This window comes from Rhynchophorus ferrugineus, unplaced genomic scaffold (genome assembly GCF_030347505.1).
Source record: "Rhynchophorus ferrugineus isolate W39M unplaced genomic scaffold, kcgeb_rfMv2 rfM6, whole genome shotgun sequence".
Classification (NCBI taxonomy): domain Eukaryota; kingdom Metazoa; phylum Arthropoda; class Insecta; order Coleoptera; family Curculionidae; genus Rhynchophorus; species Rhynchophorus ferrugineus.
In genome coordinates, this window is record NW_027472585.1 from 33349638 (window position 1) to 33376420 (window position 26783).

The window sequence follows — 26783 nt, forward strand, 5'->3', positions numbered from 1 at the left end:
GTATGCTAAATTAACTCACTCTTACAAATATAACATATTTGATTAAATTTTACAATTAGTTTACTACATACATCAAAGTTTGATTGAAGTAATACCAGGAGCTTTTTTCGATTAATTTTCTCACTTTTACAAATATAATATATTTGATTAAATTTTACAATTAGTTTACTACATACACCAATAGTTTGATTGAAGTAATACCAGGAACTTTTTTCGATTAATTTTCCAAATAGTATGCTAAATTAACTCACTCTTACAAATATAACATATTTGATTAAATTTTACAATTAGTTTACTATATACACCAAAGTTTGATTGAAATAATACCAGGAGCTTTTTTCGATTAATTTTCTCACTTTAACAAATATAATATATTTGATTAAATTTTACAACTAGTTTACTACATACACCAATAGTTCGATTGAAAGAATACCAGGAGCTTTTTTCGATTAACTTTTAAAATAGTATACTAAAATAACTCACTTTTATAAATATAATATATTTGATTAAATTTTACAATTAGTTTACTACATACACCAATAGTTTGATTGAAATAATATCAGGAGCTTTTTTCGATTAATTTTCCAAATAGTATGCTAAATTAACTCACTCTTACAAATATAACATACTGGAGTAAATTTTACAATTAGTTTACTACATACACCAATAGTTTGATTGACATAATACCAGGAGCTTTTTTCGATTAATTTTCCAAATAGTACGCTAAAATAACTCACTTTTACAAATATAATATATTTGATGAAATTTTACAATTAGTTTACTACATACACCAATAGTTTGATTGACATAATACCAGGAGCTTTTTTCGATTAATTTTCCAAATAGTACGCTAAAATAACTCACTTTTACAAATATAATAAATTTGATTAAATTTTACAATTAGTTTACTACATACACCAATAGTTCGACTGAAAGAATACCAGGAGCTTTTTTCGATTAACTTTTAAAATAGTATACTAAAATAACTCACTTTTACAAATATAATATATTTGATGAAATTTTACAGTTAGTCTACACCAATAGTTTGATTGACGTAATACTAGGAGCTTTTTTCGATTAATTTTCCAAATAGTACGCTAAAATAACTCACTTTTACAAATATAATATATTTGATTAAATTTTACAATTAGTTTACTACATACACCAATAGTTCGACAGAAAGAATACCAGGAGCTTTTTTCGATTAATTACGATTCGCTGCCTCTAGACGTACCAGCTTATGATCCGTAAACCTGTTAGTTAAGCAAAAGGCCAGGCCAAACTTGAGTCAGACAAGGTTCGGAAACGGGTTCAGTATGTCTGGATGTGCATTGTCTAGCGCGTTCCGTGGTCTAGCACGACGGGCGCGCGCGAGAGAGACGGAGATAGAAAAAGAGCGACGCTCAAGGTCGTCCGACGGCCAGAAACTTTATACATTTGGTGTCCTGCGCTCGCACGCCACCGATCACATTCGCATGTTTATAAATTCGTTTGCATACCGTTTAAATAAATTAGGGGAATGGTCGCCGTTTGTTTTGGTGATTTTCGTATCTATCGCACGTCCCGCGAATCGGTCCGCATTCTGATTAGGTGCCCGGTGCAGTTTCGTTTCGTTGGGCTCGTTCGCCGCCGCCACCGCCGTCGTCCGTCGATCGTGCGGAATGTTCTGGTGCGGGGGCCCAGCGAAAATGGGTTACCCACCTTTCTGGAACGTCCCTACCTGCATACAAAATGACAATGGAAAACACCGCGTAGGGATTAACCGCATAAAACCACAATTTATGGGAAGAATCGATGCGAGCCCACGTCGGTTTTAAAACGGCCAACGCGCCATCTACAATTTAAGATAAGGAGCGGAGTTACCTGTATACAAATCAACATAAGGAAGGTCCATATTATCACAACATAATATAATAATATTGATTACACGACTCTACGAAAAAATGTTCGTTCTTTGTCCTAAAGTTTATTTTATGATATTCCGCTTAGTTATAAACAAAAAACGAAAAGAAATTACCTTCTTTTTTTTGGTATAAAGTTTGCTTTTGTTATAGTTATAGTAATAACACTCATATTTGAATTTTTTATACATTTTAATTATTTTTAATTCATTTAAAAATACCGCGCGATCAGAGTGGGGTTTAAACGTTCACACAACGATGATAGATGTCACTAGAGTGATAAACAATGCTCAGGTGTTTTGTACAAATCTAGAATACTTTAATGTCGTCGCGAAAGTGTAAATATGATGCTGATGCATTTTGTTATATATGTGGGCAATTTATTAAAGTTCGAGACGTAAAATACGAATTAAATACATCTCACGTTCTCTGTGAAGCCTACGAAGCATATTTTAACTGTCCTGTTCGAAATCAAGACAAGACATGGCATCCACATGTTGCTTATAATAATTGTAAAAAATGTTTGGTAGGTAATCAGCAATTTTTAATTAAATGGTGAATTAAATGTAATATACATATTAAATTATATTTCTATATTTTAGTTTAACCTCAGAAGCGTTTGAATACTTGTTACAAGATGTTATTAAAAGTTCATATATTGGGTGCTCATTTAGATAAATTAAAAAACAACATGGGAGTGTATTCAGAAGAGCATGGAGACCGTTTTCACCAGGACATTATGAGCTTCGAACAACGTTATCAAGGCCAATACAATGAAAGCATGTTGGGATACTACATTTGGGGTTTATTAAGAGATAGTACCTAAGAACATAAAAGAAAAAGTGAAAGCGTGCACTTTTAAATTATTTTCTACTTTTGTGTAAGTTATTTTGATAGTAAAACTTAATACTAGTAAAAATAATTAAACTACTGTTGCGATAACCGCGGATTCGAATCCTGCTAGGGCATGGTCGTAAATTTATGTTTGTGATTGTTTAAAATTTCTGAATGTTCTAGGCAAGAGTGTAAAATCCGACAAGGAAAATGATCCCAGTCACGCCAGTAACCAGGCTGGGTAAGACCGAATGTCTTCTGGGATGATTTCTAAAGTTGGTCACTCGCCAATCGATAGGCTTAATGCTGAGGACCGTGGTTCGGAGCCCAAGTTAAACTGTAGGCCCAGTCCAGATAAACCCATAGTTGGTAAAAGACTTTAAAATATGTATTAAAAAGATAAAATAATTAAAATGTTCATTTAAATGGTTTCATTTTCAATTAAAAATTAACACCACAGATTTTGAAAAATATCGTTCAAACGGTTTCCTAAATAAAAAAGCAAACTTTTTCATGTCATTTCTTTATGGCCTAAAGAATTGGAATTTAATACTTTAAAGTCAAAGTCAAATTTTGTGCTGATTATACCAAACGTGTTACTAATCATACCAAAGTTTTACAGCTGATTATTAATTTGTTGGTTTATTGTCGCTAATATTCAACGCGTTTGATTGATACTTTGCATGACATGCAATTAATAACATATTTTTGATTAATTACAACGACATATTAAACAATATGCAGTCACAATAACTAGCTGCAATAGTCAACTATAGTCATCTAAATATACAAATTGAAATAATAAGTCTACCTTGATTTTATTGCAAACAAAGCAATGTCTGAAAGTTTCATATACCCCTTCGATACTTTTCAGACTAACAGCTTACTCTGAAATAATTCTAATTTCGTTTATATTGAAAATACTACTTACTATTTTTATACATTTCATATATTTGATCGCTGATAGAGCACACATCAAGCTGATCTTGATTCGTCATCCGCTTCGTATGAGGACAGTTTCTTTTCGATGAATATATTTTTCATTCTTTGAGATAATTCAGCGACCGTATATATTTCACAATATTCAGTGTAGCTGCAACAAATTAAAAAATATTTTCAATAAAAACTGCAGCAAATTAATATTTTTTACGAATTTTACTAGCAAGAGGGGGCCTCCATTATTTCGCTCCTGTTTGAAGTGACTGATTAGAGACGCATTTTCAATAAGACTAAGAGTACACTTCCGAAGTGGTTCCATTGGAACCAAATCAGGATCTGTTGGGAGGAAGAGGGGGAAATTGAAGGAAACGTTAAAATTTCAAAGGCACGTACAAAAGTTCTCACATATTTTTGTCTAAAATAATCAGATATTTGTGAATCGGAAGTCGTTTGGTGCAAAAACCATTCAGTTTACTTTTTAAACACTAACAATAGCATATAAGACCTCGTAGAAGTAATGTATATAATTACTTCTATAGTGAAATGGTTAAAGCATTTAGCACCCAAACGGAGGTAGCAGGTTCGATTCCCGGCGGGGACAATAACTTTTTGTTGTTGTTTAGTTAAAACATTTATCAAATCACCTAGGCTAAGTAGCGAACCCCGGGAACTGAAGCGCTTCTTATTTTCAATTATTATTTCTTTATTCCTATTTTCCCTCATAAGGGTTGCACCTTTACTTGGCGTACCTATTGAAATATTAAATAAAATAAGTGCGTAATATATAGAATAAATACCTAACACTAAAAAGAGAAAGAAATAAAATATCTTTAACAAAAAAATTTAACCGACTTCAAAAAATAAATAAGTAGCTCACTAGAAATGAGAAAATAATCAAACTTTGAACAATAGAAAAAAAGATTTTAATATTAAATATGTACATAATAATCGTTGTAATAACTATATAAAAATAATCAAAAACCTTATTTAACCAATCTACTACATATATTTTATATTCTACTATATACATACAATTTAGCTTAATACCTATCTAAACCTACTTATCTATTTACAATATTGCACAAAACAATAACTACTACCAACTGATCAGTTTGAAGTCGGTGATGAGCCCAAACAATACAAAAATAATAATATAATTTTGTGACAGGCAAAAAATTAAATTACCAACAAAACAAATCTAATCTAAATTAATATAACTCTTTGGATTCGTCACCGACTTCAAGGTAGTCAGTTGGTAGTAGTTAAATAATATTGTATATAGGTAAATAGATTTAGGTGGGTATTAAGCTAAATTGTGTCTATATAGTAGTAGTAGAATATAAAATACGTGTAGTAGATAGGTTAAATAAGGTTTTTGATTATTTTTATATAGTTATTACAACGATTATTATGTACAATTTTATATTAAAATGTTTTTTGTGTGTTAAAAAACTAAGTTTGATTATTTTCTAATTTTTAGTGAGCTCCTTATTTATATTTTGAAGTCGGTTCAATTTTTTGTTAAAAATATTTTTAGAAGTATTCATCTTTTTGTTCACAATAATACATCACTAAGTTTAACACATCTGTGGTTTTTTAGTAATATTAATCCAACTTATATCTATTTGACGTGCTATTCGGTGTTAATGTTCACTATATCGAACAGCTGATAAAGGAGACCGAAGACGCAATTTTCCAAACGCCAGACAGGGAGGGACTAAAAGAAGGGCGAGCTTGCGTAACGCGAAGGGTGGCGTGTAGGTCAGTTAGGCTGCAGGAAAAGCAAGTCTGGGCGGAAAATTGAGCAGTAATAGGAAGGGGAAAATCTTTCGTTTATTTGATTTATTCCGTCTGGTAAGCATTTCATTCTCAAGTCTTTTAGATTAGGATAATAGGTCGTGTAAATTTAGTAAAACAGAATTCTAGTATGCATTTTTTGTTTTGTCAAGGTCATAATAAAAAAAAGCTTTAACAAAGTAATTAATTGTTTGGGTTCATATGAAACTCAATAATAAAATATATATTTTATTAAATATAACTACAATTCAGGCAAGGTTTATTCATTTTAAGGTGGCAAAAAGAGCAAGAATTTTTTTAAATGTATATCTTACATTAGATATACTAAATAATACAATCTTTATTTCTAAAATTAATTTATTACTGTTGTTCTGTTGTGCCTGCATCAATAGATAAACAGAACTAATATTATATATTTATCATCCGTATATACTTCTGAAATTAAAATTGAGCTACTTAAGCTAAAGCTAAGATTAAACACTTATACACTATACAAGTTCACATTATTTGGTTCGCTTCAGTCTTCTGATTTCCTGCATGTTGGCCAGTAGTTCTATTGCTTCATAGTATACAACGTGTAGCAAAAGTGCCGCTACCATTTTGATTGCTTGTAACTTTGCTCAAAGAGAAGATAAGTAAGTTTATTTTTCATAAAAAGTTTATTTGGTTTTTAATTTTCTTTTTCGTTTTTATTGAAAAACTATATCGTCTAAATGGTGACCGCGATTCGCTATGCAACTTTCGGCTCCTTTTAAGGCATTTTTCATGACATCCTGCAACATATGAGGCTGAAGTTCTTCAGTTTCGTGACGAATATTGTCTTTAAGATATTAACACATAAGAAAAAGTCTGGTGCTCTTAAATCCGGAGATCTGCCTGACCATGCTAAATCGCTGAACAAGCTATGTGTGTTGTGGCCCCATCTTGCTGAAACCACACGTCCTCTAGCCATGCTCTTTCATTTCAGGCACAAGATAATTTCGAATCATGTCTTGGTACCGTTCAGCAGTAACAGTAACTGCAACACCTTGGTCATTTTCAACAAAATAGTGTGAACTAATGATGTTTCCAGCATGAATACCACACCATACAGTTTTTAGTGGATGCAATGATGTTTCATGAATTAATTGATGATTCTGTGTTCACCAAAACCGAGTGTTCTGTTTATTGACCTGGCATCTGAGAAGAAAATGGGCTTCATCGCTCATTATCAATTTAGACGTAAAATCTTCAATTTCACCAGACAGCCTTAGGATTGCGTTACTGTACTTAGCTCGTTGATTAGGATCTCTCGGTAGCAATTTTCGGGCTAATTGATTTTTGTACGGGAACATTTTGAAATCAATTTTCAAAATTCGCCTTAAACTTCGTGCAGAAATGTGTAACTGGGAACCACGTCTCCGAATTGATGTTTCTGCAGACTCTGCAACATTATCGCACACCAAAGCCACATTTTCAGCATTACGGGACGTCCGTTGTCTTCCAGAACAAGTCCTGTCTGCTGTCGTACCGTATTGTCGAAGATTCGCATGTAAACGATAAATTGTGGTTTTCTGGGGTACTGAACGATTAGGATATTTTTGACAGAAATTCCGCTGAGTGGCAATAATGGAATAATTATACTCAATAAATTTTGTCACTATTAATGTTTGTTCTTGTGGCGTATATATACCCATAAAAAAAATTGGAACATCCACGCAACACAATGGTTAAAGCGAAACTGAGCTAAACGTTATATAACTAAGATGGTGGTCAATCAAAATGGTAGCGGGACTTTTGGCCCACCTGTTAGTAACCTTATTTCATGTTTTAAAGAGAAATTTTGGATAATTACGAAGTCATTATCTATTTTAGTTGGTTACGTAGCGAAAAGCAATGGCAATTAATCATTGATTTGTCATTTCTGAATTACCAGTTGGCTTGATGCTTTAGTGAAACCCCATATTTGAACCCTTATATAACTACCAACTAACTAATACAGTTATTTGATATTGAGTCTGATCTACTGTGCTCCTTCTGATCTAACGTGATGTTAAGAGCAAGAATGATACCAAAATATTGTACTTTCTGAAACAATTACTTACAATCCCAGATAAGACGCATTGTTAAATTATATAAATCATGAAATTAGATCTATTAAATCGAAACTTGGTAGAAATAAATCAAAGAAGTATAACTTCATTTCCAAGATAAGGAAGATAAGGAAACTGAAAGACCTGAATCTTAAGAAACTTCAGTAAGTATACGGTCTCTGTCATTTCTCGATTGAGTACTTTATACACATTAAGCATAAGTTCATTAAGCAATAAGCATAAGTTATGCCTTCTTTTTGTTTATCCTCAAATGTATTTTAACTAAATGCAGATTATATCGCCACCAAAGGCAAACTTTTAATATTACTAGTAACCTTTAAGAATAAGATATACAGCAAGACGCTGAAACGTCCTTAACCGAGATCTAGATAACTAAAAACAAGATAGATAACATAGATACAGATAGCTAAAAAGTATTGACAATAACATAGAGGACACTATTCTTATAAAAGTGTACCAGTGTATCCAAGAACCTTCACAAACAAACTTTAGATGCAAAAATTTTACGATATTACATTATTTTCAAATTATATACAAGATCATGAAAATTTTCATTGAAATTCACTTCTCATGTGGCAAATAATACGCTTAATACATTTCATGAATTATTTTCTGGAAAAATTATTTGGAAGGGAGTTTAGATCTAGCCCCTTACTTATTTGTACAACACTGTGGTCTAGTAATTAATTAGTTTGATAGTAGAAACTCAAACTATCAAACTAATAAAATTTTTTATATCTTAGAAAGGAAGTTATTTCTGAAACATCCTTTATTATTAGGTGCCGGCTTAATTCTATAATAGTGGGGGATCTTTTACGAAACACTGGTTAAGGCACAAGCCGCTCAACACAGTCACTGCGGCTGTAAATTAAGTGGTTAACTGTCCGTAGTTGTCTAATAGTTGAGCAAGTTCGATGTTGGTAAGGATCCGTAACTTTTCATTATAACTTTCACTGACAGTCTTGACAATTGACTGCGCGACATTATACTAGGACGATCGAAAAGCTGAAACGGAAACAAAAGAAATTCATATTCCCGTATAATGTTTCTTATCTTCATTACACTTATTCCAATGATATTTTAATTCATAGATACGATCAATATAGCAGTTTTGAAGAAGTCCTGTAAAATAAACCCCAATAAAAGCTATTATTACAGAATGATGTCGACATCTGATATCATACGGTTTTTCTACAATGGCTCGATATTGGCAGCTGATGGTACTGATATTTTGTATCTATGGCATTATTGGTCTGCACTTATGGATCCTGACAACAAGCGCTATAAAATTATGATAACCGATTTGTGTTTGTCCAAACTGAACGAATAAACTACCAAGATTGCGGGGATTCCTGAAGTCGCAGGTCTTTGTCATATTAGCTGTATTGCCATGACAATAATATTTTTAGAATAGTACCTTATAATCCATGTAACATGAAGAAATATTAATCTAGTCGATCGAAATCTTCATCAAGAGGCATACAATAATTCTAACGAAACTCTAACACTTCAATGCCACTTTTGCAGAATGAATTATCATTCCGAGCCTCAAAATAGACCTGTCACCAGTAGTCATCACTTAGATGATGATCGTTTTGATTCCAGAGTGAAATAAAGGATTCATATTTCATCCACTGTCACACTGCATCTATAGCAAAAATTCCGGTTTCTTACATTTAAACATGGCCAAACACTGCTCAGAATCATCAACACGTTCTTGTTTATCGCCAACAGTGAGCAAACGCGGCACCCACTTTGAACAGAGCTTTCTCATAATCAAATACTCATGAATATAAAGCCAACACGTTCTTTTGATATCCTTACAATGATTAGCTAACTCGCGCAATTTCAGTTTTCGATCCTTTCGATTCGTGTTACCACCTCATTTGGACGTCCACTGCGTTCTGCATCATTGGTATCTCTATGACCACGTTTGAAGTCAGAAAACCAACGTTTTATTGTTGTTTCTGATGGAGCGGAGTTCTTATAACAATTTTCAAGCGATGGCTTTACTAGAACAGTATTTCTTCCCATCAAGAAACAGCTTTCTTTTGTAGGTTAGTACTAACTGAAAAAGCGGCGAATTCAATAAAACTAACGCCATCTATATGTTAGACCCAAGATTTCTCAGATAAATGTATACCCAAATGGATACAAATTATAACTAGTGTTAGAGAAGGAAAAACAAATACAAACAAGTGGTTAACTCAGAAATTGCCGCACTGATTTTCAACTTCTCTGTAGTATCAGAAGAAATTTATGACAAAAAATTCAAATTACTTTTTTCCTAACCTTTATTGTACTCGATTTTGTTTAAATATTTTATCATATTGAATTAGATATTGTATTATAAGTGTTTTCCACCATCATTTTTATTCTTACAAGTAATATACCTTGATTTTTATTAATTACTCAAAAATTATTTAAAAAGCTCTGGTGATATTGTAAAGAATAAACTGTAATGAGATGTTAAAAAGAAACGAGTGGAACTTATATGAGGTTCAAAAAATGTGGTGATTGCTTGGATGACAATCCAAATTAAAACTCTAAAAGAATTAACACAACAAACTTTTATTACACAAGCAAATCTTAAGCTTGTGTGTTAATAATAACATGATCCAAACTTCTGCGCAACATTGTTAACGCCCTATGGCACATTTAAAATGAGTCCACAATATCCAAGGACACCAACTGTCAGCAAAGAAATTAAGCGGTTTGCGAAAAAACACCAAGAGAGATTGCGACATCACAAAAATGTCGAATTACTAGAACTGCTCGAAAACTATAGACTTATCCGGAGGTTGAAAACGCATGTTATCTGTGAAAACTGGGCCGAATTTTAAAACTATACAGAGGAAGAATCAAATTAATGCTTGGCCAAGTTTGGGCAACTCATAATTCCTTGGTGTAAAAATTTATCGATCTCGATATGTTCAATTGACTTTTCAATGACCAGTCAAACCAATTCTGATACTTATTTAATTTAATCGCCAAAAACATCCAGATCATTTTTCATGAACGTGCGTCTCAGTTTTCCTTGATGATCTTCTGTAATATCCGGTTTCAAATCACAATAACCATTAACGCACTAAACGAATGAAGATAATTTTATATTCAGAATATTCTGACTTTCATAAGGTGATTTCTACTAGATAAAACGTCAACTATTTTCGCCCAACTTATATGGATAATGTAATAATAGATAAAAAATGCTATCTTTGTAATATTGGCGACAGATAACGTTACCTTTTCTTGTTTATATTAATATTTTATTTTATAATTGGTATTTCATATATTACTTCAAAACAATTTTGCCGTAATGAATTAAAATATAAATTAATTTTAAAGGGTTTACGACTGATGGTGTGTTAAATCGCATCAGGTATATTTGTAATCACCTTCATGTTAAAGCATCACTGATAAGCTTCACTTTTCAACATGTACCATTTGATCGAAGGGTGAACCAAACCTAAATGTTACGAAGATTGGCCAAATCTGAATGCTATCAAATGCTGTGTGAAGTTTATGGGAACCATACTTCATCGATTTCAAAATGCAGTGTCGTTATTTCGACATCGAAGACAAAGAATGTTCTGAATATCCAAAACATTTGAAGACTTGAAGGCATTACTCGACGAAACCAGCACAGAAAAACCGAGAATTTCTTTTCAGGTACCAAAAAGTAGCATTGAATATTGTTTATTCTAAGTAAGTAACATGATTAAGTAGACTTCTATAAAAGGTTTTATTTTCATTATCATGAATTTACGATAAATATAGATACATAGAACGAGTATTAGTTTCAATGTTTTAAAAGTAATTAATCAATACAAAACATCACAAATCACACATACCTAATCGATTAAAAAAGTTGGAAAATGGGGATTTTCATGACACATGTAGGCTTCGAAAAAGAAGGAGGTTCTATGTTCAGCTGTATATATATTTACTGTATTTGTATTTTATCAGATATTTGGGTATAATGTTATCACTGAGCTGATGCAGCGGAAAATCGGAAATCGTTCAATGCAAAAGCCATTCAGTTTGCTTTTTAAGCACTGACTGTAGCATATAAGACCTCATAGAAATATTGTTTATATTGTACTGCTGCTTCTATTGTACAATGGTTAAAGCGTTTAGCCTCCAAACGGAGGTCCTGGGTCCGAATCCCAGCACGGAGAACAATTTTTTGTTGTTCTGGTTTAGTTAGAACATCAAATCACCTAGGCTAGATAGCGGACTCCGGGGCCAATACGTGGATAGCCTCAAAAGATATGTAATTCTTTGGAGATGGAATCCGTAAATTACCTGACGGTTCAAATTATAAAAAAAGTATTTTATAAGTCTAATAATTACTCGGAAACTATACAAAATCCGCTCATAATATTGTGAGATAAAACATATAACATTATAATGAAACTCAATTCAGTAAATCACAATGTTACTGGAACCCCTTGCAGTTAATGAAGCCGTTTAACCGCACGGTGAGCGCCGTACAATAATTCCACAGTTTAAGTTTCCCGCTTCTATACGGACAGCAATACAGGAACCTGTAAATGTTATCGTAGTTTAATGTAGTCATTACGGGGCATCCGGTTTGTTTGTGAGTTTGTCACTGTCTTACGAGCGAGTACACCGATACAAATTGACGAACAAACGTGGAGCGCGACCGAACAAAAAGCGAACGACGAAGAAATAAGGATTTTAACGAGCCGAGAGGACTGGCAAGCGCCGCGCTATTATCCTCGCTGGCGACTTATTTTATGGCGTAATCAGGGTAAAGCGGCGTGATCGCTCAATAAATTGCGTACGATTTGCATTATAGAAGAATGTTAAGTTTAAACGCAGCAGGTAAGAGCCGTAATGATCGCGATAGCTATTTTATGAATTAATTTGCAGGATAGGTCTTCCTTTTCGATGATCTCGGTCTTAAACCGGATCAAGGGGACCAGACTTCAACACTTTTTGTTCCATGTCTACTCTAGTAACAGGTCAATTGAAAAGTCCCCGGCCTACCATAGTAAAACACATTTTTTTGCCAAAATTAGATTTTTTTATCCAACAAAATTTCCTTCAAGGGTCGTACACTGACTATAGACGTACACTGACCCTTCAACTTTTCGATACCATTTTTGTAGTACGATTTGTCCTTTGCTTCAAAATAGGCCTCAGTTTCGGCGATCACCTCTTCATTCGACGAAAATTTATTCCCAGCGAGCATTCTTTTGAGATCTGAGAACAGGAAATAGTCGCTGGGATGAGGAAGCAATTCGAAGCCCAATTCATGGATTTTTGCCATCGTTTTCACCGACTTGTGATACGGTGCATTGTCTTGGAAAGCACCACTTTCTTTTTCTTCAAATGCGGCGATTTCGTCCTTCCAACTTTACGGTCCAATAACGCTATGTAATAGTCGATGTTGATGGTCCTTCTTTTTTCAAGGTAGTCATTGAAAATTATTCCATGCGCATCCCAAAATACAGACGCCATAACTTGCAAGCGGACTGTTGCGTTTTCCCACGCTTTGTAGCGGGTTCATCGTGTGCAGTCTACTCGGATGACTGTCGATTGGACTTCGGAGTAAAATGATGGACCATGTTTCATCCATTGTCACATATCGACGGAAAAACTCGGATTTATTAGGCGTGATCATCTTCAAACACTGCTCCGAATCATCAATTCGTCGTTGTGTTTGGTCAAAAGTGCACAGAGCTTTCTCATGGCCAAATATTCGTGAATGATATGATGTACACGTTTAGTTGATATCTCTAGAGAGTCTGCTATTTCATTCAATTTCAATTTACGATCATTCAAAATCATTTTGTGGATTTTTTTAATGTTTTCGTCGGTAACCAATCTTTTTTGGGCGTCCACTACATTCACCGTCTTCGATGCTCATTTCACCACATCTAAACTTAGCATACCAATCCTTGATGGTTGATTTTCCTGGAGTAGTGTCCAGAAACTCGGCATCAAGCTAAGTTTTTGCTTCAACTGTAATTTTTCCCTTAAAAAAACAATGATTTATCAACACGCGAAATTCCTTTTTATCCATATTTTTCACAATAACGAAAGTTGTTTCACTCAAAATGTTATAATTCACTAACTAATACCATCTTTTGAGGGTTATGGCTAACTAAAAAACATATGGATTTAATTATAGTGGCGCCATCTATGTGTCAGGTCGGGGACTTTTTAATTGACCTGTTAGTACAGTATATTTATTTCAATATTTATTAAATATGTTTAACAACAAAAAAATGTTTGAGTTGACAAGAGGAGAAAACAATGTTGCAAATAAAATACAATTTATTTTCTCTCCTCTTTGAGTAAATTAATGCACAAAGACAAGTTTGTTTATTTAACTGAATAGTATAAAAAATAAATATATTTAAAGATGTTAAATCGATACGTAATGGTGGAATAATTATGAATCTAAAGAAGTAAATTGTCTGTCTGGTTTTGGATAGTACTGATTCCGTCATCGGGACCAAATGACGGTTATACCCACGGCATATAATTCTGCTGTTGTTTTTTTTTTTTTTTTTTTTTTTTTTTTTTATTATAATTATATACATTGTTACTAGTCGTTGCCGACTAACCTACAATTTGTCCTTATATTAGCTTAAATCTAGGTATATATCTAATAGGACTCATCAGTCCTACATAGTCTCTAACATAATAATAATTGTTTTAACACTTTGAGTTTTTTCTAATGCACCTCACTGCACTACACTACAACACACTACACAAGTTCAAATGGTTTGGTCCTTTTGAGTCTGCGTCCGGTTTTGGTGTTGTCCAAGAGTTGTAATACTTCGAAATTAACATGAGAGTGAAGTCTCTCCTCATGTCTCTTTGCAATTCTTTTAATTTCTTGATTGACAGTCGGTATCTGAAGATCTCGATGTAAATAAATGGTCCGGTAATATCTGGGTGCACCTACGATGCTTCTTAGGACTTTGTTCTGGAAAACTTGTATTAGATTTATGTTGCTTTTTGCGGAACATCCCCATAATTGTATTCCGTATGTCCATATAGGTTTTAATATTTGTTTATATAGAAGTAATTTATTATGTATAGTTAATTGAGATTTTCTTCCAATTAGCCAATACATTTTTCTATATTTTAACTCAAGTTCTTTTCTTTTCTTTTTGACATGTTCCTTCCACCGTAGTTTTGCATCAAGTGTCATTCCGAGATACTTAGCATTATTGCTGTATGGTATGACAGTGTGGTTTATGGTCAATGGTGTAAGCGCGGCCTGTTTATAGGTGAATTGAACATGCACAGATTTGTTTTGGTTAATTTGTATTTTCCAGATTTGGGTCCATTTATTTATAGCGTCAGTAGCCTGTTGTAGGTTTCGGGTTGCTTCTTCGCTATTGTTTCCGACAGCAAGAATAGCAGTATCATCAGCAAATGTAGCCATTGTAATGTTTTCGATTTGTGGTATATCACATGTATAAAGTAGGTACAGAATTGGCCCCAGTACACTTCCTTGTGGTACACCTGCTTTAGCTTCTTTTATTGTAGAGTAAGCTTCCTCTTGTTTGACTCTAAACATTCTGGCTGTGATGTAAGATTTTAATAGTTCGGTGTGTTGCTTCGGTAATATTTTCTGTAGCTTATGGACGAGGCCTTTGTGCCATACCTTGTCGAAAGCTTGTGCTACATCTAAGAATACAGCTGAGCATACTTTATTATCTTCATAGGCTTTTTCAATAACATCTGTTATTCTATGCACTTGATCAATCGTTGAATGTTTGGTAATAAACCCAAACTGGTGTGTTGGTATTAGGTTTTTTCTCTCTATAATTGGTTTTAATCTTTTCAAGAGGAGCTTTTCAAATACCTTAGCTATCATCGGTAACAGTGAGATAGGTCGATAAGCTTTTATATCATTTGGTGATTTTCCAGGTTTTGGAACCATTATTATTTCAGCCATTTTCCAAACGTCTGGGACATATTTCAGTCGAAATGCTGCATTGATTAAGTTAGTGAGCTTTATAATACCCTTTCTTGGCAGATTGTGCAGCAATTGCCCTGTTATTAAATCATAGCCTGGTGATTTATTTGGCTTGATGTTAGTTTTAATAACGTTGGTGACTTCTTTCGGAGTTGTTAATTGAATTGTCGAATTTTCGCCGTCTATGTCCGGTAAAGTATGTTCAATTTCACTTTCGTTTGGTTTGAAAGTTTTCTCTAAATGGTCAGCGAATGCTTCTGCTTTCTCCAGGTTGCTGCGTGCCCAACTTCCATGCATGTTTCTTATCGGAGGACTATGTAGACAGGATCGTTTTAGGTATTTAGTGGCTTTCCAGAGCGAGTAGTCTGTGTTCTTGTCATCTGTTAAATTTCGTAGATAGTTATTTATGGAATTGTTTTTAATTTCCAAAATTTCCCTCTTCAACCTTTGTGTTATGTTGTTTAAGATATTCTTATTTTCAGGTGTTCTATTTTGCTGCCATTTTTTCCGTAGTTTTCGTTTTTCAGCTACCATTTCCTTGATTTCTTTCGGGTAATTTATTCCTTTGGTTGAAGTTTTAATTTCTGGAGTGTTATTCCAAGCAGCCTGTTGGATGTCTGCAACGAATTTTTCGGTTTCATAATTTAATTGGTCTTCTGTCTTAAGGGGAACATTTAGTTGAATTCGATTGTTTATTTCTTCAACAAATCCTTCCCAGTCTGTCCTCTTGTTGGTTAATGTTGGATTTTGTTGTTTTCTTATAATGTTTTCACTCAGCGTCAAAATCACAGGTGTGTGATCTGAACTTAAGTCAAAATTTTCTTCAACTTCCATGTAGTTAGTGGTTATGTTTCTAGCTATAAAGAAGTCTAACAGGTCTGGAGTTTTCTCTGGATCGGTAGGCCAATAAGTTGGTTTTCCTGTCGACATGTAACTGCACCCTAGCTCAGCAGCTGCTTTATGTAATTCATTACCTTTAGTTGTCGTCATTCTAGATCCCCATCTTGTATTTTTAGCATTGAAATCACCACCGATTATAAATTTTTCTCCTAGGTTGTTTAGAACATTCAAGTAATTTTCTTTTTTTTGGTTGTATCTTGGAGGGCTATATATGGAAGCTAATGTAACCCTGTATTTGCTAGATATAACAGTTACTGCCGTTACCTGATTTTCTGCTAAACTGAGTCCGGGTTCTTGATGATGGCATATATTATTTTTTATTATTATTGCACTTCCTCCTCTTGCTGTGTTAGCTGGATGAATGGTGTGGTAAAAGTAATATCCTCTAAATTTAATAAAGGATTCCTTTGTCAAATGGGTTTCAGATATTAAGCAAATATCTATTTTTTGCAATTCTAGGAATACTTGTAGGTCAGCGTGATGTTTCTGAATCCCATTAGCATTCCAAATTGCGATGCGGATGTCTTTACTTGCCATTTTTAGTTCTTGAGGCCACCGCCCTATTGTTTTCGAGTTTAAGTAATCTTTCAGAAAACGATTCAATAATCTTTTCCTGGTTGTCCAGCTTTGCTATAAGTTTCAATAGCAGTTCGTTGGTTGTAACGTCTTCTTTTTTTGTTTCTTTTTGAGCGGTTTGGTTTATGCTTTGAGCATAGGTCATTTCATCGTTGATTTCGTTGTACATTTTTGGTTGTTTATTTTGAGTCACTGTTTTTTGCTCTTTAGCCTGACTGATTTTATTTCTTCTTTCTTGGAATGTTTTCGCAACTACGCATCCTCTGTAGCTTGCTGGATGCGCTTCATTGCAATTCGCACATTTCGCTTTTGTTCCTTTGGGTTTTTTGCATTCTCCCGTGATGTGTTTTCCTGAGCATTTTACACACCTTGGTTCCCTTTTACAGAATTTTTGTGTGTGTCCATGTAATTGGCATCTCTTGCACTGTGGCACAAGATTTGCCTTTCTAAGAGGTTCTATTTTTACTTCGACTCCTAGAATTTGTTTAATTTCATAAATTGCTTTTATGTCCGTGTTATGTTGGAATGATAACATAAACAGTGGTAAAGGCTTCTTCTGGACAACTATTTCTCCATTGTTATTTTTATTTCGTTCTTTTTTCAGGATATTTGTGACGTCAGTACATTTAAGTCCATTTTTTATTAACTCTTCCACTATTTTAGTAGTTTTAGCTGTCGGTGGAAGCCCTCTTGCCATTACTTTAATGTCTCTGGTTTGCTTATCTTCATACGAGTGCCATTGTAATTTTAGGAATTCCAAGCACTCAGCAATTTTCGTAAAAGTTTTACGACATTCGGCGTTTAATTTGATTTGTCCATTGTTTAATGTTGTTGCTCTAAATAGTATATTATTTGTTTTCATTGTTTCATATAGCAAGTCAAAGTCTGTGACATTACTTACTATAATTGGAGGTGGTCTCGGCACTTTTATTTCTTTATTCAATTCTTGTGCTTTAATGGTTTTTGGTTGTTGTGGTGAAGCTTCAGGTGTGTAGTTTGCTTTTCGTTTCTTATTTCTTTTAACTGTTATCCAGCCTACTTCTTTTTGCAATTCTTCCTCGTCTGTTTCATAGTTTACAGGCAATTTGTTTTCAGTGCACTGGTTCACTACGGGAATGCTAGTTGGATTGTATGTGTTTTGGTTTTTTATTAGGAGTTGTAGTGCATCTAGTTGTTTTTGCATATTTGTTAGTGCAATTTCCAGATTCCGTCGGGCTGTTTTTTCGTTAATATACGCATTATAGAGAGCTTGCTCATTTTGCGTTCTCTTATGGTTTTCTTGACAAAAGATTTGATTCTGTTGTGCCAGATAAGCTTCACCTGACGTTGAGGATTGTGTTTCCATCTCATTTAGTCTCTGGTTCTCTCTATTAATCATTTTTATTTAATGAATAGTTTAATTCACGTTTTTACAAAAATTTCAGTACCGGTATTTGTTTCAGAACCGTTATAACGCCGCATTTGTGGTACAGATGATGCACCTCCGACCCTTAACAGCCCCCAAAATTTTACCTTTGTTACTTTATTGCAGTGACCATCGTTTTAAACACATTTTCACTAAACATTTAACGCGCAGTTTTAACACTGTTATTGTCGTCACGGTTTTTACTTATTTTTTAAAATCGCATTTGTGGCACAGGTAGTACACTTTCAAATTTATTACACTGACCGTCGCTCCAAACACGTCTTTACTCTACGAAGGTCGAACGACAACTGTTCTGCTGTTGTTGATTCTTGACTTCCATTATTGATACTTTTTCTCTCTTCTTATTTCTGATTAAATATATCTCTCTTGACTGATTCTTAATTCATAATCTTTGATTTAATGGTCTGGTCTTGGTTATGTAACTCTTTCATTTTTATTCTGTTATTTATCTTGTTCTTCAATTCTGATGTTAATTCTTTTGGAAAATCTGATTCTCGTTGTCGATGCATCGTGTTTTATTGCTGAAGCTCCTCCATCGAGTTCTTGGTGGCGGTTGAGACTTTCGATATAAGGAGATGTTTCATATTGTCTTAAGTCATAATTCTTTTCCCATATCACATATATTACAAAAACCAGTTAAATGGTCTAATAAATTAGACCCCAAACTATACAAAAACAATATTATTGTCGTAAACTTAATTAAATAACTTCCTTCAATATAAATAAACGTAATTATGTCTCAACAGTGCTGGTTAGTCAAAAGATACTCCCAGCATGACCAAAACTTAAAATGACTAGTTTATCAGTCAATTATAAAATCTATTTGAACTTATGGGGTTGCACTAAAACATCAAAACAACTAGTAATCCAAAGCTGCTAAAAAAAATTCAGTAATTAATTAGCAATACTTATCGCTGAGTAACCAACGAAAACTCGATCACCTCGAAATTTTGTGTATCGTTTCAGCACTATATGAGACATCACGATCCCAACCAGAATACCAAACAGTGAAATGAACCTAGTTCATAAGATGCAAAACGAATTCGTATTTAAAAATCGCTCAAGAAAACATTAGGGTCGAATTTTTGAAATGAAACACAGTAGGCGGAAGAAAAAAATAATTGTCCATCAAAATAACGAACCTACTCACACAGATCCAAAAATCTATTGTATAAATAGGTATAATATAACAATATTCACCATAAAGATAAATTCTTCTTCCGCATCTCAAAAAATAATTTGATTACAAAGAAAATTATTAAATGAAGAGGTAATACCATAGAGAGGTATTTTACTAACTCTCCAGAAACCTGCTAATTCTCTGGGATCCATACACTGGAAGGCCATTAAAATAAGTGTATTAAAACTGATGCTGTTAAAGAAAGTTATATTAAACATTTCAGAAATTATTTTTCATCTCTATGATCTAATTGAACAATTTTCAACTGGATTAGTAATTTATTTCTATCGATTTTATCGTAATTGATACCATCATAATGATTGTCTATTTATTCAATAATTTTGAGATTTGTCTAACTCCTTGAACCTACCTACTGAAAACATAGAACTCCTTGAACCGCCAAAAAAGCTTGAAGATACCAAGCTATTGTTATTAGACATTAACTCAACTGAAAATCAACTACAATCAACATATTATCACAAAACCCCTCAATCTTTCAATCAATTTGGCCTCCGTAATAAACACGGAACAACAAAACAATTATATAGATTATTCAACAAAATTAATAAAAACTTAAATGATAAAAAATATTGCTCCGCTGGATTTCTCGATATATCTCAGGCCTTCGAGAAAATGTGGTCACTGGACTGCATGTTAAATTGAAAAAGCTTTTGCCCCATACGCACTTTCAAATACTCAAGTCATACCTCACAGACAGACATTTTGTTGTGAAGCACGGTGACGAATACAGTGACCTCCTTTCAATAAATTCGGGCGTTCCGCAGGGCAGTGTTCTTGGTCCACTGTTATATCTATTGTATACAGCTGACCTACCGACCTCAAAAAACACTACTGTTACAACATGTAATCACGATACAGCGGTTTTGTCATCACACAAAGATCCAATATCAGCCACAAAAAAACTCCAACTTCATCTTAACAAAGTCGAATTGTGGTTGAAAACGTGGCGTACAAGAGGAAATAAGACAAAATCTACCGATGTCACATTCACCTTTTGTAGAAGTCCATCATTAAAAATAAATAATTATAAACTCCCGCAAGCAGACAACGTTAAATATCTAGGAATGCATTTTGATCGACGTTTAACATGGAAGAAACATATAGTGACAAAACGCAAGCAGCTAGGGCTTAAACTAAATCAAATGTATTGGCTGATAGAGCGTAAATCTAAATTATTCCGAGAGAGGAGAGGTTCCACAATATAGTGTTACGAGTTACGAGTCATCGTCGATGCCCCATATTACGTCTCCAACAAACTAATTCAGTGCGATATCCTCTTAGAATCCATAACGAGTGTGATTCGAAGTGTTAGTGCAAAGTCTTCTAAAAGACTGTTAGTGTATCCCAAATGCACTGGCCAAACAGTTAAATGTGAAACAGTGGAGTGCGTAGACTCAAACGTAAACTATCATACGAACTGATTAACAGATACATAGAGTGAGATAAAAATAATCTCTAGAATAAGTGAGAATAAGTTAGGATAGAGTTTAGAATAAGTTGGAATAGTATCTAGAATAACATATGGATAAGTTTGTACAGCAGATCACTTCCTGAAGCGATCTTCCACATGTCAGTAGAGTTATATTCTATAACGGAAATCATATTATAATACTTAATCATTCATTCGGATTGTTGAAGTTCTAAGAGATTAAAAAAAGTTAAAGACATATTAGAAGATGTTTATATATACTCTTCGCCCTCCCCATTCATTAAACATAAATCCTTCTGAAAACTATCAATCTTATAAAATAGTCCAAAAGATGGGTTAATTCAAAGGTTTTCTTTTTCACCGTGGAACTCATCTGTTACCAGTAATGGATACATACATGGTCATCAAAAATCGTATAAGATATTTACAAATTTTATATTATTACAAAAATATTTCAAATTTAAAAATAAATTAATACAACTTTCTATATAGTTGATTAAATCAATATGTAAAATAGTGATTAGTGATAATCTTACCGAACTGGTAAGATATAACAAAAAACCGTAATCAAGTTCTAACAAGATGTGTAGCAATTAAACGTGCAGATACGTAATGAAATATAGCATATATATTAGCAATTAAATATATATAATTGAGATTTATGCATGATGGGTAAAAGCCGTCAAAAGGCATTTCTACTTTCAGATCAGGATTAGTTTCTAGTGGCTTTTTATATATCATATGTATTTTCCGTTATTCTTCCTTTTTCTTTTATTGATTTTTTGCTTTAACATTATCCAGCGATAATATCATGACAGATTTCTATTCACTGGCCAAAAAATAGACTAAAAAATATGTTTACAATATTATTGAATCGTACTAAAAATAATAGAGGCTATTAATCAACAAAATATATAGTTGAGATACAAAAGTGAACAGAGGCTAATCTGTGGCCGAAAAACAAGACTTTTATTATTGTTTGAAAACTGTTTACGTTTTATTTATTTGCCCAAACATATTTCGTCAATATTAAAGTTTTCAACGAAGTAATCCTATTTCATACAATACATCTTAAGAATTTTCTTAGTCTAAAATGTGAAAGATCCTCGCATATATTGAATAGAATCAAAACGACACTATTGAAACATTATTCTAAGTTTAGAAATGTGTAAACTACACTATGATTTTTGAGTCTAACTACGTCTTATTATTAATATTTTGCAATATTTTGATACACTAAGTCGTTATGCTAATTTTCCAGTTAGTTTTAGTACTTTTGTATATTTTGTAACTAGCGACCCGCCCCGGCTTCGCACGGGTGCAATGCTGATACTAAATTAAATACACTACAGAAAAAATATGAACGTTGTATATAAAAACATAGCGGCCCGCTCCGACTTTGCACGGGCATAAAATATATATGCCTATGTCACTCAATGAAAACATGATTAAAATCGATCCAGTATTTTTGGTTCATTCATTACTGCCCTTGGCCTGCACGCATTAAATTTGGAGTAAAACAATTCCTCTTCCCCTATACTTACTATGAAGATTTCCTGCTATCTTTGGAATATCTAAATTCATACAAGTTTTATTACATTACACATTTTTAAACGCAAATTTTAAATTTGTAATATCTCCGAAAATATTTGTTTAATTTACATGCTGTAAGGAACCATATTGATCTATATTAATTGCACACTGTATTTAAGGTACTTAATTCGATAAGGATTAATGCCGTATTGCTTAAAATAGCTTCGTAAATAAGCCATTTTCTCACGTAAAAAGTAAACAATAAAAATGGTTAATGTGGGTTATCCCTAAAAGATAAACATATACCATCGCGAACTTTTTTGTAGACCTTTTTATGGTGTACAATACTGTAGTACATTGATTTGATCTAGATAGCTCGTAGGGTTAGGCAGCGTTTTTGCTAATTGCTAAATAAGCCTAAAAAAATAGGTTAATTTACGACATCACGTTAGAAACCTCTAAAATTAGCAATGTTGCCTTAGTATATTATGCATGTATTACACATATAAACCTTCCTCTTGAATCACTCTATCTATTGAAAAAAACCGCATCAAAATCCGTTGCGTAGTTTTAAAGATTTAAGCGCACATAGGGATATAGGGACAGAAAAGGCGACTTTGTTTTATACTATGTAGTGATATCACGTATTTAAACAGGTATTTTTGTCTTTACGCTAAACTCTTTCACCTAATTTACTTAGCTCTTTCGCCAGACTTGCGCGATAAGTACAACGTGGGGCAAAAGTCCCGCTACCATTTTGATTGCCTATAACTTTGAAAGAAAAGATAAGTAAGTTAGGTTTTCATAAGAGGTTTATTGGTCTTTACATTTTTTTGGCATTATAATTGAAAAATTATATCGGCCAAATGGTGGTCGCGATTCGCTATGCAACTTTCGGCTCTTTTTAATGCATTTTTTATGACATCCTGCAACATCTGATACTGAATTTCTTCAATTTTGTGATGAATATTGTCTATAGAATGTTGAATCGTTTGGGGCTTATTCACGTAAACTTTTGATTCTTAAAAACCCCATTAGAAAATGTCTGGAGCTGCTAAACCCGAGAAAAGATTCCGCTTCAAGGAAAAACGTCATTCAATAATTGAATTGTTGAACGAACTGTGTGAGCTGTGGCCCCATCTTGCTGAAACCACATGTCCTCTACCCCTTGCTCTTCCATTTCAGGCACAAGAAAATTTCGAATCATTTCTTGGTACCGTTCAGCAGTAACAGTAACTGCAACACCTTGGTCATTTGAAAAAAACAGGGGCCAATGATATTTCCAGCATGAATACCATACTATACAGTTGTTTTTAGTGAAAGCAATGTTTCATGAATTAATTAAGGATTCTGTGTTTTCCAAAATCGACCGCTCTGTTTATTTACGTGGCCACTAAAAAGAAATAGCTCATTATTAATTTGGACCAAAAATCTTCTATTTCACCAGACAGCCTTAGGATTGCATTACTGTACTCAACTCGTTGATCAGGATCTCTCGGTAGCAATTTTTGTTTGTTTCTTGCATATCAAAAAAATGATTCATACAGTCTTAAGCTCTTTTTTGATTCAAAATAATGGTGGTCATCCACTGGGAGTAAATGACACAAAAACAACTTTTTAAGAGTTTAAGTCGCGCTCTAATCTAATGTTTTTTCCATTTCCGCGCATTTTTCGCATATGCTATATTTATAAAAGACATTTATATGTATAAAAGACAAAATTGTTTTTACAGGTAAAACCTAAAAGCTAATTATATTTTTTCGATGTGTGAGTATTTCTCACTAGAGTTCATTGTTATTACATAAGTTGGAAAGGTTATTATCCTTCGTCGGCAGTATATTTATTCAAATCAAACTTCAATTAAAAAACAATAGAAATAATGAATGTAGAAAATGCAATTTTGAATTTGTTATTTAATATAGAGAAAAACCAGCGAATTTAACAGTTGTTTACATTTGATACATCGCATTTTCATCTATAGATATATCTAATGCAAGCACCTAAACTTTGAGTCTAATCTGCTCTGCTTTTTGTCTAATCCGATGTTTCCAATTTAACCTACCATCGAGGGGGATGCCGAAGTATTTAGCTTATTCTGCTTGAGGAATCGGGCATCCTTCAAGTGATATAATTAGGGTTTTGTCATTTCACGGCAACGCAAAATTACAACAGATAAAATATTTAGCTGCTAAAAAGCTTAAATTATCCTTTCACTAGTTGTTTGAGAAACTGGATTTTATTATAGCTTTGCACATATATGGTCTCCATTTCAAGATGTCGATATATCTCTTCTTATTTTCTTTGTTTCATTGCTTATTATTGCTGTGGTTCAAAAATCATGTAAAAAGTGTCAAAAGCATATTTGGCTAATTATAAATTTAACGGAATTTTAGGAATATTTGGACTGCTGCTGTAAAAATGTAATGCTCGTATAAAGTGAACAGAAAGCGATATATCTCACTAAAAGATACTTTATGCCACAAATAATTTGCATCTGTTGATTTGCAGTTATTTTGATACCATATGGTCTGGCAGTGACTCTAACATAATTGTAAAAAACGCAAAATTGACGTGGACAGATTAATGGACAATTAACATAAAGCACGTTTTTTGTTTCCATTCCGGTTGTTACTTTTCGCGGTTTCTCGCCAAACTCTATCCGAAATTTCCGTTTGTTCTTATTCCCGATACTAAAAACAAAACATAGGTAATGGTGAGTACTATCCAGTACAAACTATTTGACAGTATCATTCAAAGAAATTACGTGTTCTGTGATGTAAAGTAAGTCACGAAATATTTCATAAGGAATAGTATTACCTTTAGTTGTAATTATCTCCAACATTTGACCAACGTATTTCTAATGAATGTCCGTAAATTTATTTCCAATGTAATTATGGTTTATACTCCGCAAGATAGTTTTTGAATAATCAGTTCTATACCTTTAAACTTACCCATAAGTATCCATAAACTATCCGACTCATAACTTTTTTTTATTTATTTCATCTTACATTAGGTATGCTTAGTACGATCTTAATTTATTACTACTGTTCTGTTGTACTTGAATTAATATTCCAGAAAAAAGAGTACGAGATTAATACATTAGTATAAATTTCCCAAATTCAAAATAAAACTAAACTACTTAACTCCAGTTAAGAGTAACACTTATATACTATATAAGCTTATGTGGTTTGGTTCACTTCAATCTTCTGGTTTCCTGCGTCTTGCCCATTAGCTGATTTAGTAACATTTTTCATGTTACTTTATGGCAAAATTTTTAATTATTTCGTAAATCCATTTGATTTCGATATCATCGTGGAGCTCTTTGTTGGTTACACAGCGATAATCAATGGTAATTAATCGTAAAACCTTATTTTGTCAGCATAGGATTACTAGTTGGTTTGATGTTCTAGTACAACCCCAAATGTGCACCCCATAGGTCCAAATGACGGCTTTATGACAATCTGTTAACGCAATACCTGTGAGTTTAAGTCAGGTTGAGATTATCTTCCGACTAACGAGCACAGTTGTTTAATGTTGAGTCTGATCTGCCCTGCTTTTTGTCTAACATTATATTGATTCATAACTGACAATGTTACTATAGTTACGATGTGACATAGTAGGTAAAATATTCAGTATCACTTGTTTTGGAATACACCAAATTACCCCATTGGTGCTTTAATTTAAACTAAATGCAATTTGTTACGCTTTAGTTCCACATTGCTCAGTGCATCTTGTTTTCAGTAATATGTTGGTTGTGGATCTGTTCAGCTTGACATGTAGTTTATTGCTCAAGTCCAAATCAAGTTATAGTTCCGACTCTTTATAGCATAAGTAATTTACAAAATGTTCATTACTGTATTCTCTTCTGTGGATATCTGACAACATACAATTTTATTATACAAGATTTTTTTCAGGGAGCATTTCAGATGTGCTGGATCCAAGTCGATATCATAGTAATAGATGACTCTTCTTATCATAACTTCACAATAACTGAAAAATATTCGGATGCGCTTGATCAATAATCGAATGTTTGTTACGAAATCTGATAATTTCTTTGTTGTTTTTCATTGTCAATTGGGCCATATAACAGGAGAATTACTGAAAAAAAAAACGAAAATGAAATAAAAGCCTATAGACCATTATCACTGCTGCCAGTAATATCTAAGGTTTTTGAAAAACTCCTGT

At 33.3% G+C, this 26783-nt stretch overlaps 1 protein-coding gene and 1 long non-coding RNA gene across 9 annotated transcripts in view; both read left to right on the plus strand.

The window, feature by feature from the left end:
• Nucleotides 1-26783, plus strand: part of jim (zinc finger protein jim) — a 76942-nt gene that overhangs the window by 34011 nt on the left and 16148 nt on the right. The window lies entirely within an intron of this gene.
• Nucleotides 1528-3155, plus strand: LOC143198101 (uncharacterized). Its single transcript, XR_013006152.1, has 2 exons — nucleotides 1528-2427; nucleotides 2504-3155. It is a non-coding gene; the product is annotated as an uncharacterized LOC143198101 (long non-coding RNA).